Here is a 10,580-nt window from a genome sequence, read left to right as displayed (position 1 = left end):
GGAAATGCTATTTTAGGTAACTTTTTAGAGGTATCTGAAATTATTTACTCCTGGGGGAATTCTGCATCACTGCACATATGCAGAATTAATGTAACCCACAGATTTCTTTGCTTCCCTGCAGAAAAATGACTTCTGATGGGGAAGCAAAGGGAAGCCACAAGAGCAGTCATGCCCTCCTCCCCAGCAGCTCAAGCACATTAGTTCAGGTGCCTGGAGCAGCTAGTAGAGATGAATACCACCATGGAGGGGCTAAGCAGTCGTGAGAAAGAGATACTCTGTCTGTCTTGCTCGCTGTCATGGCACAATCGGCATGGAGGTGCAGAGCTTTGGGGTGTTTCTGAGGAGGTGGGTGTGGGGCAGGCTCTGTCTCCTCTGGCAGAGCAGAATGTAGAAGCCTGCCTGCTTAGTGAATTATTCCCATTGTCTTTGTGAATTCCCCAAGGAGTATAAAACGGGTAAAAGTTTTAAGGCTCCTTTACATTGCTAGAGTGGTGTAAAGTACAATATGGTCTTATAAATGCTTCTGGTGCTTTAGTGATTAGAACTGGCCTAATTTTTTTGAGTGAAAAAAATTCCTATCAAAATATGCTCCATGAACTGTTTGTTAACTTTCTGAAGAAGGTCAATAGCCAATATAAATCGTGAGTTTGATTCCTGAGCCCTCACTTGCTCTTCGGTTGCCTATGATGTAACACTGAGCATATGGCTGCATATATTTGTTGACTAATAACTAGAAATAAGGGTTAAACCTAGCTACATTACTATTAGACAAAGGAAGTTTGGGGATTTCCTCCAGTGCTCCCTATTCCGATTCTCCATCCATTGTATTGTAGTTTCAATAAATTACCAAAATAATTGAAACAGACATGATTATATTGCTTTATTTTGACAAATAAAATATGCAGAATTTTGCAGAATTTTAAAATACTGTGCATAGAAATTTTATTTTTTTGATGCAGAATTTTTAATATTTTGGTCCAGAATTCCCCCAGGAGTAGAAATTGTATTTGGTGCATATATCCTCTCCCTCAGAACTCGTTTACAGTAGAACTCCTCCTAGTACTATGAATAACTGGCTTTGTAGGTAAAGAGATAATAAAATCGTTACTAATAAAAACTTAAAAATTCTTCAAAAAGTGTTGCTGTAAAATGTGACATATATAAGGCCATAGGTAGTTTGACGCAATCTGAAGCTAAATTCTGCACCACACTTGTAAGTATGCTGTAGCATTTCACTGAAGGAGGCATTTTGCAGCAGCTTTAGGTAAATTAAAATATTGAAATTTTATTGAATTAAAAGATAAAAATAAATAAGATCACATTAGTATCTTCTGTTTAATATTTTTTTTATTTCATACTGCAGAATTTTGATTAGAAAGCGCATGTCTGTTTTATAGAGGTTATTGGAAGAAGGAGGATATTTTGGCTGTTGCAAGGAGTGCAGATAGTTGGGACTTTTGTTAACTGAGGAGATTTAGAAGGCAGATAAACACAGTGAATCTGATTCCATTTTCATTGAAATCAATGTAATTACAGAAGCGTTATGCTGTTGGGAGAGCAAAATGAAGCCTGGTAACTGGATGTTAAATGATCAGCAAAGAGTGTTAACTATGCTGACACTGAAATTAGCATCATTAGATTTTTAAGTTCATATTTTCTTGAGATGAATAGGGCAAGTCAAAGCTCTTGGAGCTATTTTTTCAGCTTGTTTGCATACTCATACATAATTGTATCAGTTTATACTCACTAGGCATTTGGAAGGTTTTCTTAGTAACCATAAGAATAAGATTTTTTAATCTGAGAACTTGGATTCTAGAGGAAAATTCTCCAAGAAGGACAGATCCAGTCTTAGAATCACAGAGCATATGGGGCCTGCATACATAAAAAACATGAGGATGTGATATAAATGTTTTTTCAACACTTGTTTGGGATGATCTGCACGACGCACATATGGCTACACTATTTGGGAGTAATGTTACCATCCCAAACACAGGCTAATAAAGCTGTCATACTGCAGCTAATCAGAAAATGTGTATGGGGGAGGGGTTCCTTGGAAAACTTTGAAAATTAAACATCCATGGGAAATTGCGTTTTACACAACACATCCAAATCCTAAATATGTCAGCTGAAACCCAGTATATTTGGATTCTGAAATGCTACCATAGTGCCTTGGGAGAGTTGCATTTTGTTTCCTCATGCTCCTGTTCTACTCTATAGATCAGGCTTCCTGGTAAAACTACATCTCCCATGATGCACCCACAGCCTCCAGTCTTGGTGAGGAGAGGTATTACATCATGAGAGATAGTCTGTCCCGCAGAGGAGAATGAAAGTATGAAACAATTGAACTACAACTCCCATGAGTCATAGTGGCAGCATTTCGGAATCAAAATATTTTATTTCGTGGGGGCATTCAGGCTTTTGATGAAAAATTGAAAAATTTCCCCAGAAAGCAGACACTTTTTTGGGGGGAAATTTTTTATTGAAAAACAGTTTTGATGGAAAAATTTTGACCAGTCCTACTTGATACCCCATCCCACCATTCTGTGTTCTCTTTTGATAATTTTAGTTTCTATGACTTTTCCAATATGAAGCTGAATAAGCAACCATTAGCCATTTGGAAAATATGTACTTATGATTATTATAATTTAATTTAATGAATTGTCAGTCTGCCTAAGAGATTTTCTTTTTTCACTCTGAGTGTATGATTATTCCCAGCTTCAAGTATGTCAATTTGTTGGAATATGGAAAAAAATCAAAAGGAGAACCTACAAATATTATATTACTTTTTAAATTTGAGCCAACAGTTTTGCATGCAAAAATCACGTCTTTACAAAAGACACTTCATACACACCAACAGCATTTCCGTATGTATGAGAAGTTTCCTAAAATAAACTAAACTAGGATTCAAGCCCTCATTCAGAACTGTATTCCTATTTGTGGCCCTGGGAAATTAAAATATAACTCCCTGGTCACCTTTCAAGGTGATTCTTCCCCATTTGCAAGCACGTGGGTGTTCTTGGAAACATGGAAGCACATTTTATTTGGGGTGAGGGTGAGGGGGAAGGCAGGAATAAAATAAACAAAAGTAATGCAAGAATCATGTGTGTGAGGGGAAGAGAGATTCTTATACAATCAAATGAGCAAAACCCAATGACTGTGTCAGGAGCATGGGCAATAAATCATTCCAATATATTAATTGTCTGGGTTGCTGTGGTTCAGAAGTCTTAGTCACAAACAATCCCCACCCACCTAAAACACTACTCATAGGTAAGGCTGTTTATGTTCTCGGAGGTCATGGAAGTCAGGGAATCCGTGTTCTTTTTGGGAAATATGGTCACCCTGCAGCTCCCAGCTGCCGTGGGCGGAGGGGGAACCCCACAGCTCCCAGCCACCACGGTAGTGCTGGAAACCATGGAGCCGCAGCAGCAAAAGTCACAGACAGGTCACGACTTCTGTGAATTTTTGTTTATTGCCCATGACCTGTCCATGACTTTTTCTAAAAATAACCATGACAAAATCTTAGCCTTACTCATAGGTCAAGTTAGACCCAGTGGAAGTGAGGCGGGAGCACCATGGATTGTCTCTTCTCTCGTTGTCTGCTCCAGTCCAGAGACATTCACTTCGTCCCCCCAGGTTTTACTCCAATGGGCAACTGTGTGGTTCACTTCTGTGGTATCTGTTCTGCTGCTGGCGATCTGGTCAGGCCCCATGGTGAAGCTCAGCTTTGTCCCATTGCCGGTTGGAGTACTGTGAAGGCAAGTCAGATCCGTGCTACTACTGCTGGTCTGGTCCAGTCCTGCAGAGTTCAGAATCTCCAGGTGAGAACCAACAGCAGAACAGGACTTTGGACAGAGTGCCTGTGTGATGGCCACACTCATGGCCAGTACCCTGAGGCCCTCCAGAGCTAAAAGTATGAGCTGATACAGAGAGGGTCTTGTAACACATACTCACCAGCGGGTTACACCTGCTCTCTGGGATAAAGCTCCTGGTCTCTAGTACAGAGCCCACTCCTTATTGAAATTGAATCCTATTCCTAAACCAAAGTCCAACACCTGTAAAGCCAGGGTAACCCACCTACTTCAGGGCATGTCTTAAACAATTCCTGTGCCCTAGTATGAGTACAATAACAATCTATTATCACTTACACAGTCAGAACGTAGACAAATTCCAGCTTAAACAACAAAACACTGCAAGTGAAACTTGCTGCTCCCTCTAAATCAAATAGAGGGAAACCTAGCTATAGCAAGCATCATTTGCATGATTTGCCATGTGAATGTTGCTGGCTAGTGCTAACTTTTCCATTCTTTTCTTTAGTGGGATTTAAGTGTTCCATCCCTCTAAGCCTTCTAGCTCTAGAGTTTACACATGCATCATAAATCTTGTTATTACAGATGTAGCTGGGATTGCACCAGAACACATGCATTCTTCCAATTGTGTGTGCGTGTAGGGGAAGAACTGCATGCATACACCTGCGACCCGATATAACACGAATTTGGATATAACGTGGTAAAACAGTGCTCCAGGGTGGGTGGGGCTGCACACTCCAGCGGATCAAAGCAAGTTCGATATAACGTGGTTTCACCTATAACACGGTAAGATTTTTTTTTTGGCTCCCGAGGACAGCATTATCTTGTGTAGATCACCTTGTTGTGTGAGTCTTTGAAAACTAGGTCTTGCATGATTAAAGGTAGGCGGAATATTTTAAAACTGTTAGCTGTATTTTTCTCAAAAGGAAGTTCTATTGATAGCAACTGTGAACAAATTGCTTTTACAGACAGTTGCAAATAGCTAATTGTTTTCTTGTTCCGCAGCAGGAATGAATTATTCTTGATAGCAAAGAAAAGATATTAAGAAAATGCCTCATCTGTGATTGTGAAGCCTCCAGCTTTCTGACTTATTGTCTGATGACATTCACTTCTTTAGATGGTAAATTATGAAGTCTGGACTTTCTGTGGCGTGGATGAAACAATAAAACAGGAAATCAAAGGTGTGAGTCTGTGAAGCCATCATCCCAGTTTTGCCCTTATGATGATTGTATTTTTTTTAACAAAGCTGCTGCCACGGCTTTTCCCTTTAGTCTTTCTGTTGATTGTTAGGCTGGTGATAGATGAGCTCAGACCCCTTCAAATTAGTGACCGATATCCATCAGAGCTCTACAATGGATTGGGGGTGATCTCTTGTTAGCTTTTTAGCATGTATGTAGGTTTTTATTGTTTTAATATGTTTTCTCTGTAATGCTTTTACCTTAAAAATAAATATGCTTGCTTAGAAGGAGCTGAGTGGTAACTTACAACTGTGGGTGATACACTAGTCATAGCTTTCATAGAGGAAGAAAAGCATGGACACTGGTCCTTTAAGGTAGTATGGCTTGCTAGGGATAGCACAGTATAAGGAAAGGAGCTGGGCAGCCTTAAAATCCCCTACCTGGAGGGAATGAGACTCAAGTCTCTGTGCCAGAGAGATGACAGCCTGGAGCTGGAAGTCTAAAGCAGGTGGCCTTGGTGGTCCACAGGTGTAAGTGCCCTGAAACTATGCCAAAGGGCTTGTTTAAAGTTAGTGCACAGTGCTCCAGCACACTGTGAACTATCTGTCTTAAGGCACCTTGCTGCTGACAGTAAAAGTTCCCTAGTGCACAGTGTAGGGAAATGTTAGTGACCAGCAGCAGGACCACATGGACAGTTAGTGTGTGGCTCCCTGGAACACTGTAGATTTTCACACCAGCTTGCTGTGCACTAACCACTCATTTAGACATAGCCTACTGTACAACCAAAATAGCTGTAAAACATTTTGGAACCTTTTGTATACTTATCTTCAGTGTTAATGCATTCCAGAAAACTATCAAGGAGCAATATTACTACTTTTTCTTTCTGTAGCACCTTTCATCTGAGGATCTCAAAGCACTCTATAAACCAGGGGTAGGCAACCTATGGCATGTGTGCCGAAGGCGGCACGCGAGCTGATTTTCATTGGCACTCACACTGCTCGGGTCCTGGCCACCAGTCCAGGGGGCTCTGCATTTTAATTTAATTTTAAATGAAGCTTCTTAAACATTTTAAGGTTTAAATAAGGTTTACTTTACATACAACAAGAGTTTAGTTATATATTATAGACTTATAGAAAGAGACCTTCTAAAAACGTTAAGATGTGTTACTGGCACGCAAAACCTTAAATTAGAGTGAATAAATGAAGACTCAGCACATCACTTCTGAAAGGTTGCCGATCCCTGGATTAGAACATTTGTAGTGGGAGCTTGTCACCTTGTTGAATGAGTGTGTCTGAGAAGCTGGCACAGAGCAAGCTAGAGCTATCAACATTGAACAACTATTTCCTACTTGAACAATGGGTCTTCTACCAATAGGGCCATTGCATTTGAATGACACACTGCACAGAAGCTGACTGGGAGAGCTGAAGCCTGGAGCTTCCTCACCTGAAAGCACGTAGGCAAAAAGGGAACAGATACAGTTTTAAGAGATGGATGCTTCTCTAAGCAAAGGGCAAAATCACTGCAACATTTAAGAACTCCAGGTTTAGGGTGGCCTAGCCTAAGAATTCTGTCCAAACCCAGAGCTGACAGGTTGTGGGGAGGTGAGATCAGACTCTGGGTGCTGCATTCAGGACTGTGTGTTCTTTTTCAAAGAGCCGTTAACTCTTGAGTGTGCTTTCTTTAAGAGTAAAATGACTGTTGTAAAGAAACTTTTGTTCGAAGCCTGTGGTCCTTGCTTCCCTGCCAACTTGTCCCTGAAAGAGTTAATCAAGAAACCACAGCTTTCACAGGCAGGTGAACTCTGGGGCAACTTGTCTAAGCAGCTGAGAGCTTGAGTAGGCTGAGGCTGCCGGTTCCAGGGTATTGGATATGGGGGTCTACAATCTGGATGTCCTAAGGCAGGGTGCAGACATGAGATCTGTACCTGGAAGTGAGCCTCAGAGACCCAGAGATAGGAACATGACCAGTCACTCCCCAGATCCAGGGATGTTTAGAAGCATATGGGATCCAGGAATTAAGTTCACTCACAACAGGTTGATGACCATGCAGAGAGGGGGTCTGGCCCAAGTTGTGACAAAGGGCAACAGTGGAAGTCTGTGGATATCATGGCCCTAAACTGATGTTTTCTGATTGCACTAGAACCTGGACTTACCCAGATTTACTCAATTCATTTCTTGTTCAGTCCTAGTGAGAATAAGCGATTATTTGCCTTGTGAGTATAAACTTTTCATGTTCCACAAGCAACAATGGGAGACTGCAGATGTCGAAGTGCATGGCAGGTCATTTCAGATTTCCTAATTCCTGATTTGCAGGCATAACCCAGTATTTAACAGCTAAGGTGAGATTTTTACAAGTGCTCAGCATTGGCTTGGATTTGCTCCCCTTAAAGTCCTGGGGAATTTTATTGTTGATTTAATGGAAGCAAAGTGAGACCAATTTTTAGTGGTTTTGAAAATTCCAAGTGTAATTAACATCAATATTCCTGCTTGATACTGGAATTACTGGGTGTAATTATTTGGCCTATGTTATGCAGGAGGTCAGACTAGATAATTGTATTAGTTCCTTCTGGCATTAAAATCTGTTAAAATCAACAAATCTATTAAATTGCAGGCACAAAATGGAGTCACCATTAAGGACGAATTTAAAATTTTGACCCCTCTTTTCAGTTCAGTTATTTTGTCTAATCTGTTGTGGCAAATTCAATTTATCTCACACTGCTTCTAAATTTTTAATTTTCTGTGTGCTGCAGAATTTGGTATTGGAACACATATCTACTGTAGCATTCGTCAGGGAAAAGGTGGAGCTTTTAACATTTGCATAGAGCAGGGGTCGGCTGCCGTTAAGAAGCGGTGTGCCAAGTCTTCATTTATTCACTTCAATTTAAGATTTCGCGTGCCAGTAATACATTTTAACGTTTTTTAGAAGGTCTCTCTCTATAAGTCTATATATTATATAATTAAACTATTGTCATATGTAAAGTAAACAAGGTTTTCAAAATGTTTAAGAAGTTTCATTTAAAATTAAATTAAAATGTGGATCTTATGCTGCCAGCCCGCTCAGCCCACTGCTGGCCTGGGGTTCCATTCACCTAGGCCGGCAGGAAGCTGAGCGGGACTGGCGGCCAGGACCCCAGACTGGCAGTGGGCCAAGCCGCTCAGCCTGCTGCCACACCGCTCGTTGCCAGTCTGGGGTTCTGTCCACCAGCTCCTGCCAGCCAGGGTCCCGGCTGCCGGCCCCACTCAGCCCACTGCCGGTCTAGGATCCTGGCCATGCCCACATAGAGTGGGTACTTACCTTCTCCCTGGTTTTAGCCCATTCTCTTCCTCTCTCTCTCTCTCTCTCTCTGCACTGAGCTGAGGGTGGGGGTGCACTGAGCACAGGGCTGGGGGTGAAGGAGCAGGCTAGGGGTTGGGCTGTAGGGTCTGGCCAGGAGCTAGAATGAGGGAGGGGGCTCAGGGTTGGGGCAGGAGGTTTGGGGCATGGAGCACTTACCTGGGGAGCTCCCATTTGGTATGAGAGGTGCAGGTGCGAATGTGTGTGTGTGTGTGGGGGGGGAGGGTGCAGGAGCTTTCATTTGGTGCTCAGGGTGGGGATGTGGGGGGGGGGTGCAAGAGTCAGGGCAGGGCATGTGAGGGGGCTGGGTATGTGGGGGTGTGTGTGCAGGAGTCAGGGCATGGAGTGTGGGGGGGTACAGGGGTCAGGGCAGGGGCCTGAGGGATGTGGGGGGTGCAGGGCTCAGGGCAGAGGGCTGGGGAGGCGTGGGGGGGTCAGGAGTCAGGGCAGGGGGCTGGGGGTGTGGGCTGGAATTGTGGGGATGCTCCCAGGCCCCTGCCCTGAGCGGCTCACAGCAGGGGGCTGGAGGGGATATGCCTCTGCCTCTTCTCCGGAGGGCCCCAGTGGCCTAATGGATAAGGCATTGGCTTCTTAAGTCATGTATTGTGGGTTCAAGTCTCATCTGGGGTGAAAAGTTCCTCTTCTCCGGAGCAGTGAGCACGCTGCAGTTCCAGCTCCACTTCTCCCCCTCCCTCTCCAGGGCCATCAGCTGTTCAGCAGCAGGGAGGGAGTGGAGGAGGGGCAGGAACCCAGCATGCTGGGGGAAGAGGCGGGGAAGGAGGGAGCTTGGCTGCTGGTGGAGGCTGCCCTGCAGCAGCAGCCGGCAGGACCAAGCTTCTGCCCCCTGCCCCCGCAGGAGAGAGCAGGGGGTGGAGAAGAGCAGGCTGGGCCGGCCTGGGTTCAGCAGCGGGCTGAGCGGGGCCAGCGGCCGGGACCCTGGCAGACAGCAGTGTGCCATTAAAAATCGTCGTGTGCCATCTTTGGCACGCGTGCCATAGGTTGCGGACCCCTGGCATAAAGGCTAGTTGGGGGTTTTGATTCTAGGAAGGTGTAGGAGACAGTTCGATGTGGAATAAACACATTGGCTGGATTCTAAAACAAACAGCACTGAGCTAGTTTAATTCTGTTGTTGCTGAAATTTGCATCATTAGATTTCAAAGTCAGCAACCAGGCATAGTTATTTAATGAATTACTTTCAGCCTTTTTTTGACCACTGTGGAGAAGAAAATGAATTGTTTCCCTGACAGATAGGTGGCTGTATAATGCTTGCAGCTGATTTTAACAATATGTGACAGTGAGAGAAAAAAAATTAGAGCTCATTAACATTCACTCAACCCAGTGTCTGCACCACTGATCAATGCCTGGTCCACTGTATGACTTAAAATACTTAATGAATCTTTGTTTGACAGGAACCAGCTGCTGTTGCAGGAAAACATAGATGATCTGATGGCTGGCTGAGTGAATTTGGTTTGTGTCTTAGAAACAAGGAGAATCTGAATAATCGGAGGGCAGAATGAGTGAGAGAAGACTTTTGATGATTGATTGAACTGTATTATGGCTGACACGCAAATTCTATTCTTTGCATGAAAGCGTCAGTGTCTGAGTGGAAAACCAGGAGAAAGGGGGCTTGCCTATGTGACTGTGGAAGGTAATCAGCCATCTGTTAGACTTAATGCACTTAGTAAAGGGATATATGTGTTCGCGCGCGCGCGCACACACACACATTATATATAAAAGAGTAATCATAGCGCAGAATGATTCTTTCAAAATAATTTAATCTGTTGCTGCATTTTTCCCCCACTAGAAATAATTCTAGCCAATAGCTGCAACATGTGGTTTATAATTATTGCATCCTTTCAATGGACTCAGGAAGTTTATCTCTAAAATTGAAAGTGACACTGGTGCTTGACTTGTGTTTGTTGTGGTTTCGTTTGTACAAACACATTAGCCAAAAATCATACTTAAGATGCTGACTCATCTGTCTTGGGCATAGTAAGACTCAGTTCAGAGGGGTACCGTGACACTGTTTAGAACCCAACCCTGGATTGTTTGCACACCCAGAACTATCACTGAGTGCATTGTGTTATGGGTGCACAAGAAATGCAACACTGGGCTCTCAATGCTTATAATTCTCAATAACCCTAATTCTTGGATGCTATAGATGTGTGAGTGACAGATACCCTATTTAGGAAGAAATATATATCTTCTTTTCACCTTCTTGCACAAGGAAATTTTGTATGATAGGAGATCTTGGTATAAACTA

This window comes from Mauremys mutica, chromosome 4, assembly GCF_020497125.1.
Source record: "Mauremys mutica isolate MM-2020 ecotype Southern chromosome 4, ASM2049712v1, whole genome shotgun sequence".
NCBI classification, from domain to species: domain Eukaryota; kingdom Metazoa; phylum Chordata; order Testudines; family Geoemydidae; genus Mauremys; species Mauremys mutica.
The sequence above is the reverse complement of the archived record's forward strand: the minus strand, read 5'-3'. Positions refer to the sequence as shown.